Source organism: Bidens hawaiensis, unplaced genomic scaffold (genome assembly GCF_021521415.1).
Source record: "Bidens hawaiensis isolate Kalapana, Puna unplaced genomic scaffold, B.hawaiensis_p1.1 tig00000702_1, whole genome shotgun sequence".
NCBI classification, from domain to species: Eukaryota; Viridiplantae; Streptophyta; class Magnoliopsida; order Asterales; family Asteraceae; genus Bidens; species Bidens hawaiensis.
This window is the reverse complement of record NW_027491042.1, coordinates 5,591,893-5,602,083: the sequence shown is the minus strand read 5'-3', so window position 1 is coordinate 5,602,083 and position 10,191 is coordinate 5,591,893. Positions and strand designations below refer to the sequence as shown.

The 10,191-nt window shown below is 37.8% G+C and overlaps 1 pseudogene across 1 annotated transcript; it reads right to left on the bottom strand.

The window, feature by feature from the left end:
* Nucleotides 1-3,775: 3,775 nt before the first annotated feature.
* Nucleotides 3,776-9,644, bottom strand: LOC143532761 (putative sucrose-phosphate synthase 2; annotated as a pseudogene). Its single transcript, XR_013135242.1, has 11 exons — nt 8,973-9,644; nt 8,833-8,896; nt 7,654-8,349; nt 6,985-7,107; nt 6,761-6,892; nt 6,508-6,684; nt 6,348-6,401; nt 6,202-6,264; nt 5,000-5,936; nt 4,789-4,916; nt 3,776-4,494 (listed from the first exon to the last, which is right to left on the bottom strand). The product of XR_013135242.1 is annotated as a putative sucrose-phosphate synthase 2 (transcript).
* Nucleotides 9,645-10,191: the final 547 nt, after the last annotated feature.

The window sequence follows — 10,191 nt, the reverse complement described above, 5'->3', positions numbered from 1 at the left end:
GCTCAACCCGAGCAAGTGTTCATTTGGGATGGAAGAAGGGAAGTTCTTGGGAGTCATTGTTACTAAAGATGGCTTTAGAGCGAACCCTGAAAAGGTCGAAGCCATTGTTAAAATGGAATCACCTACCACCATCAAACAGGCTCAGACACTGAATGGGCGACTAGTCGCACTTAATCGCTTCTTGGCAAACCATGCGGATAAGTCGTTTCCTTTCGTGTCAACACTGAGAAACTGCTTGAAGAAAACGCACTTCCGCTGGACACCAGAAGCGGAAGCAGCTTTTCAGGAGATTCGGTCACGCCTGATCGAACTCCCAACGCTTACAGCACCACAAGCGGGAGAGGAGTTAATCCTATACCTTTCCGCAACAGATAGAGCAACCGGGGCAGTCTTGCTAGTAGAACGAAAGGGCATCCAGATGCCAATCTATTATGTTAGCCGTGTACTAACAGACGTAGAAACCCGGTACTCTACCCTCGAAAAATTGGTTGTAGCACTTATACACGCTTCACGCACTTTACAAAACCCCTTGCTTAAAGTCCAAAAGTTCACCTCACTTTACTAAACATTTGTGAGAAGAACATTGGACTGGGGGGACTTGAAGAGGTAGGTCCCAGCAGAGACCAGTTGGTCCCGCAAGACTCACCTTGAACAGGGACGTCTGCGCAAAGGCCATCTGCTCCCGCAGGACCCACCATGCTCATAGAATCTTACGCGCAGTACGCAAGCTGTACACGCAGGGAAAGCCTCCCAATGGTGAAGTACCCCGCCTGTTCCCGCAGTTGCGGATACAAGCCATCAGGGAAGGCTACCCGCAGACAGCAGGGCTACACGCACAAGACACTAGCTACTTCAGCAGTCACGTGAAGGAATGAGCAAGGCGGGAACAATCCCGCCCAAATGAGCCAGTCTGATTCTGAAAGATCTTTTGTACCATACCTACCAAGGTATGGATAGGACAGACGATCTGACCAGAACAGCCCATGAGCCAATCACAGGGTGACAGCTCACCGACAACAGTGCGAGGAGGAGCACCCTCTAGTACTGTTTGTCACTATTAGCCGCTGCCTACTCACCAACCCTTACTGTGGAGCATGCGCAGCCTACAGTTGGTGGAATAGTGTTACTGTTGGCCGTAACCTATTCACCAACCAGCATGGCCTGCGTACAATCCACAGTAAGTGGGACGTGCATAGCCTACAGTTGGTGGAATAGTGCAGCCGACTTTGTTACTGTTGGCCGTAACCTACCCACCAACCAGTATGGCCTGTGCGTAATCCACTGTTGGTTGAACAGGAATACTATTCAGCCGGCTGTACCTTCTAGAAAACCTACCTTCGGCTATAAATACTCCAACATCTTGGAATGGTAAGATCATCTGCTATCCAGTTATCTAGCAATCTCTTAATATACACTTATATTCAGAGCAACCTAGTCTGATTCTCACGCCGGAGGGTGGTCACAAGGAGGAACCCCCCCCTTCTCAGTAACGAGCTTACGGTGTTTGTTTTGCAGGTCTCCTGAAGAGCAGCCTTCTCAGCTAGACCTCATTCGTGGGAAACATTACTTAACCCCCCAGATTATCTATAATCTGTACCGGGTCACTTAGTGTTTCTTCAAGCACGATGGCAGACAACAATTAGGTTTTTAAGTAACCATTCAATCATATCAAATCCATATAAAATTAAAATAACAATAAATCGAGAACATATAGTTTCATACCAAGGAGCAAAGAACTCAACGACGATCGTCGATAGAGTCACCGGTCGCGACATAAAGCCACGGCGGCCACTTCGGACTGGTGTGCAGGCTGTAGAAGAAACTTGTGATAACAACAAAAAATAACAATTTGGTTTGGATTAGACCACGGAGGGCATATTTAAAGCAGAGGATTATTAATCATGTTTTGATTGAATTGATACCATAATTGCCGAATTGAACGATTCATAACCTTAATCATTACTAAATTAATTGAACCACTCAATAGCCTCATCATTTTTGCAATCAACCGCTAAATTAATTGAGTAGGGATTGAGAAGACTCCTATAAATTAACGTACGAGTTAATAATAGTTAATAAGACTCCTATAATAAAGTTGTGAAGTTAGTGGGCTTTTTATTATTTAGTGTTGTTAAAACTTTATTTGCGTTAATTAAGTAAACCTTTTGCATCTAAAAAAGATTGAAGGGTAATTTCATAAATAATGAAGCTTCATGAATTTATACCAAACGCTTAAATAACGAAACGGCAAATTACTTTTTCTGTCTTATTACGAAAAGACGTATATGTCCTCATTCTTTAATCGTGAAATTACCATCACTCCTCCTTAATAATATAATCTATACTATATATAATGCACCACCCGACACCCAATTTTAAGTAATTTATAAATTTTCAAGCACATTGTAAAACCTTAAATAGGGGCATAGTAGACATTCTAACACTAATTTAACGTTTCTTTCATATTTCTTCAAATTATTTACAACAATGCCCCCTCAACTTTAATCAACATTTGAAAATTTAAAGAATAATTACCACTTTTATCCTCCATCTTTAACTATATATTATTTATAATTTCACTTTTAACTCAAATTCCCCCACGATTTTTAAACGGTCATAACTTTTTCATACGTTAATATTTTTTTTAAAAAAATTGCACCATAAAAACGAGCATTTAATTCTCTTTAATTTGAGTATTATATTGTCATAGTTTATTTTCAGTTAAAAAAATAACATCTTACGTATAATCGTTTGTGGTCCGGTTTTGATGGTTTTAAACTAAGCCGTGAGCCAAGCCGTTTTTTATCATCGAAAACTGAAACCAAATCGTTGAAAATTATAACCCAACAAAAACAAACGATTAACAATGGTTAGATTTCGGTTTCATTTGTACTTCGCTACTAAATTGAGTTTAAAACAAGAATTCTTAATACACGGTTTTAAATGGAACGATGAGCACCTAAAAATCTCTTACGTGATTATTAAGGTCTGTATATCCCGCTGCATCGCACGGGCACTCGTCTAGTATAGATATAGATATAGATATAGATAAAAGGAGTTTTCTTAACTCATCATCATTATCAATCATTAGGATTGATCATAAGAGATAAATATAAACTCCTTAAGAAACACCATTTGATTATTCTATCCAAAATCACCCATCATATTAAGGTAAGGTATCATAACTAGAATGAATCATAGTATCATCTCCTCATCATAGATCACGATTATTACAATTTAGTTCTTTGATCTTGATGCCTAGTTTATTATTCATGATTAAATATACATAATTAAGGTTGAGTTTTTTACCAATGTCTTAAGATATAATCAACATTGTAAAACTATATTACAACCTTTATGAACAAATATGACAATTTAGTTACAAGACTACTGAGGTGTTGGTATATTATTAAGAAAAAAATATTAAAAAGGAAAAGGATAAGCAATAATAACATAAAGACAACTACTTTCACATTAACATTTATTTATTAGTTTTTAGGTATTGGATGTTTTGGACAATATTTATTCAATCCTATAACATTCACCGGCAGTAAAATAACAAAATTACTAAAAGTTCATATAATTATCTAAAGGTTAAAACCGAGAGCATTCAAACTTAGGACCTTGTTGTTACAAACCAAAGCCTTAACCACTACACCACTTGTTAGTTTTGTATAAAGGTTCACTCCAATTTTTTTTTTGTTTACCTTTTCCGCCCTTGTGGGACTACATAAATTTGCCCCTACTTATGAGACATTATCTCCCCTATGGATGAGACTAGTTTTATTACAAGATTGGTGTTCCAAAATATGCGCATTAACGGTTTAGTTTGACCGGTTTTGATACACAAGGTGGTTCCTTAAAAGGAGAAAACACTCTATCATCGACTTGCCGACTTCGATAACTTGAAAAAAGATAACAAAGAAATGTATCAACATGACACACATAATACTTTTTATTTTCACAATTACAATGAAATTGTTCTTGTAGATCATCATCTCTCAAGATCAGTAATGTATTTACATGTGCATATTTGTAGAATGAATACATTAACAACCGAAATGCAACTTACAAGAGTGAAAATCCGACCATCTAGCCAAATAAATTTCGATGTAAACTCATATCGTAAGACACTATTGATACATGTTATTACCGCGCCCACAACAGGTTGGAAAAAAAGTTAAAGTTAAGTGGTTGACATCAAATATTCATGATCATGAGTCACATTTAGAAAGTCCCGTTAATGCACTTGCAATATCTTCGGCTTTAGTTGAATTAATATAGGCAACGCAAGGGCTCTCTTCAGGAACTATATCCTCCTTGTAGTAGCTACCCTTGGTTCTAAGCAATCCTTCAGAACCTGTTTTAACAAGTCCTTTTAGAATCAACGTCTTGTGTGTCCCCGATATGAGTTCTTCATAATCTGTGTCACCCGTTTAACCAAGGAGCACGTACATATTGGCAACGTTTAATCTCCAACGCACAAAGAAAAACCTATTGACCATAACAAATAAAGTTAAATGTTAGGCAACTGGTTAAAACATATTTGTGTTAAGGGTCGTTTTAACTTTTAACATGCGTACTGAAATGAGTCGGATCAGTTTATGTTAATTTTCAACTTCTAAATTTTGAATAGATAATGCATTAAATATAAAAAAAATACTACTTTCAACCCATACTCATGTGACAGTTTGACCTTTGAGCTAAAGTCTTTTTCATTTGGCCCGTTTCCCGTTTAAAGGCGAAACACGAACCCAAATCTACACATTCGCGAGTGAAATGATTTACCTAAGCGCTTGTGCTCGAGAGGCGAGGAGAGGAATCACTTGCATTCTTGTAGAGTTTCTACAATACATAAGATGGCACCTAAGACCCCTCATTCTAAACTTCTGTCTTAAATCATCCACTTTTCTTGCCTGCAAGATTAATATCATAAAAAAGGTTATTCACAAATCAGTTGGATTATACAGCTATACAACTTATAACTTATGTTTTACACCTTCTCAACATTTTTAATCAGAAAAGACAGACAATGTGAATTGCTAGATTTCGCATCTTCTTCAATCACTTTTAAAGGTTTCCCAGATTTTCCGTCTTGATCTTCTGGCGTATTCATCAACTTCCAAGCGGTTTTCTTGATACCATCTGAACCCCATCTGTACTCAACATGTGTTGCATAATCCGGATCCGGATAGAGCTCATCATTTTCTTCACAAGCACACGGATAATATACTTCACTTCCACTACTACACACCATAGCATCAAACTCATGCACCTTAATATTTCCCTTTTTCAAGAAATCCACTAGTTCTGATAATGGCATAGCTGTGGATATAGCAAAACCTACTCCTTTTCCGAATTGCGCATCAATTTTAATCGTGTTAAACGTCTCTTGTATAACATTAATCATAGCTTTTTCAGGCTCTCCTTTGCTATCATAATAATCAACCGCTATGACAATCAGCTTTCGTCTCTTCCTTAACACCGGATACTTATTATTATTACTAGTACTATTACTATTCATGTCACCAACTTTTTCCGAGGATTGAGGCTTTGTCATCTTGCTCATTACTCTTGTCACTTGATCTTGAATATCTCCACCACCATCTGACGAGTCGTTAATTGAATACGATCGGTCTCCGTCTATGGATAAGAGCAATGACGCATCTTGTACGTCTCGAAGTGAGTCGTTTAAGGAATCGTCTTTTGACATTCCTTCTGCAGGGGTGTCGGTTTTCCAGGCGGGGTGTCTCATGCGACATGATGCCACGCGTGTTAGATATGTCTGGCAATGTTCGGGCCATGAGAATAAGTATGTTTTTCCAGCCACTTTTTTGGCACTCCTGCCATAAAGTCTTCTCGGACAGTAGTTTAAGTAGCGCGTTAGATATCCCTTGTTGATCATGCGGGTCGATGAGTAGCCCGTTGTTTAGTGCCTGCAATTGTGTACATATATGACCACTGGTTTTTACATGCTACTTAAGGGGTTGTTTGGATGTGTGTTTAGAATATGCTTGTGTGATATAAATAATCAATTTCAAAATGCTCAGAAGCATGATTTGTTTATCCAAATATTAAAACTGATTATGGAAATAATCAATTTCAAAACATAAATTCAAACGCTCTCCTTAAATAGAACAATGGTGTGTTAACCATATAAAATGCATACTTTGAAATATAAAAAGGAACAACATAACATACTCTATGAATATCAACAGGGCCACCATTTTTAGTTGCTACCATAGGAAGTCCATGAGCTGCAGCCTACATATCAAATTATACCAACTTTTGGTGCTAAAGTAAAAAAAAGGTAAATTATGCAAATCGGGAAGACTATAACAACAAACCTCAATCAACGTAAGCCCAAAAGGTTCCACCAAAGCAGGATTTATAAAAACACCCTGTCACAAAAATAATTCAAAGTTCTAGTCACAACTTATTATATGCAAATAAGTAAAAGGGATTGCATCAGTACATATTATATACAAATGATCAAAACTTGTAGACCTTAGTTTTGGCTGCAAGACGGTAGATTTCTGGAACATCGTTTTGCTTATGATGCTTAGGAAACGCGACTTGACCATATAGATCATATTTGTCCACTAGTTTCAGTACGGTTGTAAGCACACAAGCGTTGCCAGCAGTCATCTCGTCTATATCATCTCTATCTCCCATTATAAGTGTCTGTTTTGGACATCTTTCGTTAAGTTAACAAAAATACATACATATATAGTCGCATAAACCAAGCTGGTCTACTTACAAGATTAGCAAGCCCTCTCAAAGAGTGACATTCTCCAAAAGCCTTCAAAAGTGTAGTAATGTTTTTCTTAGGATCTGGTCTTGACAATGCTAATATCATCGGTTTGTGTGGATTTGTTAGAAACCGCATAACCTGCAACAAACGTTTTACTGATAAACAAATGCACAAGAGAGATGAAAAATGACATGTATTATTTTACAAAAACCATGTATATGTTTACATACTTCTGACCATATTGGTGGCACTGTTTTTGGAGAAGACCCTTCTGTGTTGGTTAATGGTGGGTCCCCATCAGCCTCATTTGCTTCTTGGATGACCCTACTGAAATCCATCCCGGGAGGAATAACCTGGAATAAATTATTTTTATTATTATTAACCAAGATAACAAACATGTAACCGAAGTAACTGACATAACTGAACACAACCTAAAACCAGTGGCTTGGTTTAATGCTTTTTTCAAAAGCTAAATTTTTAGTTCGGTTTTAGTTTTGCATATACTGAAAACCATAAAAAACGAACTGGATTATAACCAATCTGGATCCATAAAAACCAAAACATTTAGGCCCCAACCCAAATTCATTAATTTAGATAATTGTTTTCTGGCCTAAAACTTCAAGCCTAAATGCCAAAACTGAACTGAACCCATTGTTCGAGAAAACCAAAGTCAACAGGTTTACAAAAACCAAAAACTGAATTTTTGTTTGAGCTCAAAACGAACCCATCGCACACCCCTATTGAACTATGAATTCTGTATCATATTTATAGCACTGCCTAATTTTATATCTACTTTATAGATTGTTAAATAGAGTTAAACATGCAAATGAAGCTTAATGAAACCTCAAATAAGATTATAATGATAACATATTTTTCTGGTAAGATTAAAAGAACATTACCGCCATCCTCGGCATAAATCTACCATGACAATCAACACCTTGTCTGACACGCGCCCGCAAAACTTTCTCAAGCTTGACATCAAACCCATCATACAAACCCCACTGCTCATCAATTTCTTGTTTTGTGCTTGTAATCACAAGTTCAGCTGCATCTAACGAAAGCTCTTCTGCTTCAATCCTTCTCATTATCCTATAAGTCGAATTAATATCTTCTTTCGACTGCCTGCCTTGCTTAAGAAGTTGTTCTAGCTTGTTCCTACCAAGCGAATGCCCGGTTAAAACCATGGGAACATTAAGTGCACCCGAAAGAATAGCTGCACTGTCACCTGCGTCTGCATAATGACCATGAATCACATATGGCCACACGGGGTTGCCCCCGCCTATTTGTTCGCCCAATGCGGTTGACATGTTGAGAATGGGAGCAAGTGCACCATCAACAAACTCTTGGATGTGGTTCCAAAGTAATTCTTTTCTAAGGTACTTGTCACGCGGGCCGAATGGTATTCTTATAATATAAGCCCCGCTGCTCTCACCAACGTCGTCATCAGGATCGTCCGTGCCAGCTGTCAACATCTCAGTGGGCTCTCCATAGCTCCAATCTACCTCGGGTGATGACACCTGGCGGGTGAATAGATCGACTCTATACACACCCGGCGTCTTAGCCAGTGCCCGAGCAAGCTCTACAACATACTTGATCTATTATAACGAGGAAAAAAAACAATCAGAATAATAGCAAGTACATTTTTTTTAAAAACGGGTCGTGTTCGGGTTAACCTGTTTAGTAAACATGTCGACCAATCAACGCTTAATAAAACACGTCGACTGACTAACCCGCTTAACCCATTTGTTTACAACTCGGCAACTATATTGACACGTTTATAACTTGATTATTAGTTTACTACCCATTAACCCGTTATACATGTTTAAATAAACGGGTTAAATGGGTTGTGTGCGAGTTGACCTATTTAATTAGAAGATCGTGTTCGGATTAATAAGTTTAACCCATTTAGTAAACAGGTCGACCTGCCAAATCGTTTATGACTCGTTTAACCCATTTTTCACAACTCAACAACCATTAACACATTTACAACTTGATTATGGCACGCCAACCCGTTTCATTTTACATGTTAGACCATTTTAAACAAATATAACTTGAACATCTATTGATAACTAAACTACCTGACCACCCGTATCAGAATCACGACCAAGCTCCATATTTTCTCCACGAACCAAACCGTGCAAACTGTTTGAGTACATAAATGTTATTTAACTCATGTTTCTAAATGAAAGATATATATAATAATAAAAGTGATGAAAACCTTATGAGCACAATGTAAAGCTTCTTCTCTTTTCTATCATCGGACCAAGCTTCCACGTTAGAAGCACTTTGCTGGTAAGTCTTATTCGGGCTGTCACCTAAATCCCCAATATCTCCTTTCTCGGATTCTGACATGTCTTCCGACATGTCCTCCCTTACATCGATGCGCCCTTGTTCCCTTTCGAATCTTCTCTTTTTGCGAGTGAGATGCCATATCCTCCAACACATATTCTCGAGTCTGGAACTCCGTTCTCTGGTGTTCCTCGTGGCAACGACCTTGATCCATGTCCGATGCAAATCAGTCTCGTCGACTCCCGTAACCACTTCCTCCACAAAATATTTGGTGGGATTGAATTGACCTTGTTCTCGCAATTTCTCCTTGTTCTCGTCTATATTCGACGATTTACTATTCAAAATCGCCTCTAAATACCCGTTGATCCATTCGTTCACGGCCATTCAACCGATCAAATCATCAAAAGAGAAAACCCTATATTAATTTATTTAGTTGATTAATAATAATATGCATGCATGCATGCATGCATGTGAATGAATAGTTTGATCGTAATTCCGATTTGGTTCCGTTTCTGTCGGATTGTTTTATGGAAATAAAAATAATAATAATTTGAACATGAAAATGGAGAAGAGATTTGTTAGGAGAGAGACTCGGGACCAAGAGAGATCGAGATGTATAGATTATTACACACATGGCAGTTAATAACGGTTAAACTATATATATATATATATGCTTGGTTAGACTCATGTTTTAAGAACACATATTATTCAAACGTTATTTGTGGATGGTGTTTTGAAGGTTACACATAATTCGTTATTTCATTTGTGACACAAAATTGTGGAGATAAGCAGATAAAAGTATCCATGTGAGAAAAATTGAACTAGAATTATTAGGCCTAGCTAAGGGGTCGGGTTGGTAAGGATCAAAAGCAATATTGGGCAAAATAGATACGAGTCTAAATGGGTCATTTAAAAATTGTGTGGACGGCAGAGGGGGTAACGGCATCACCATCATTGTCACATTCGCAACCACAGTGCCACCTGTTGGAAAATATGGAGCGGTCCGATTAAATTAACGTAGCTGGTCGAGTTATGACCTGTAAGAGTTACACCTTGGGCACCGAACATTAAATTCGCTTAACTCGCTTAGTTGTCATATTTATTGAACCGGGTTTTAATAAATAATTTTGACTGATCACCACCGAAAC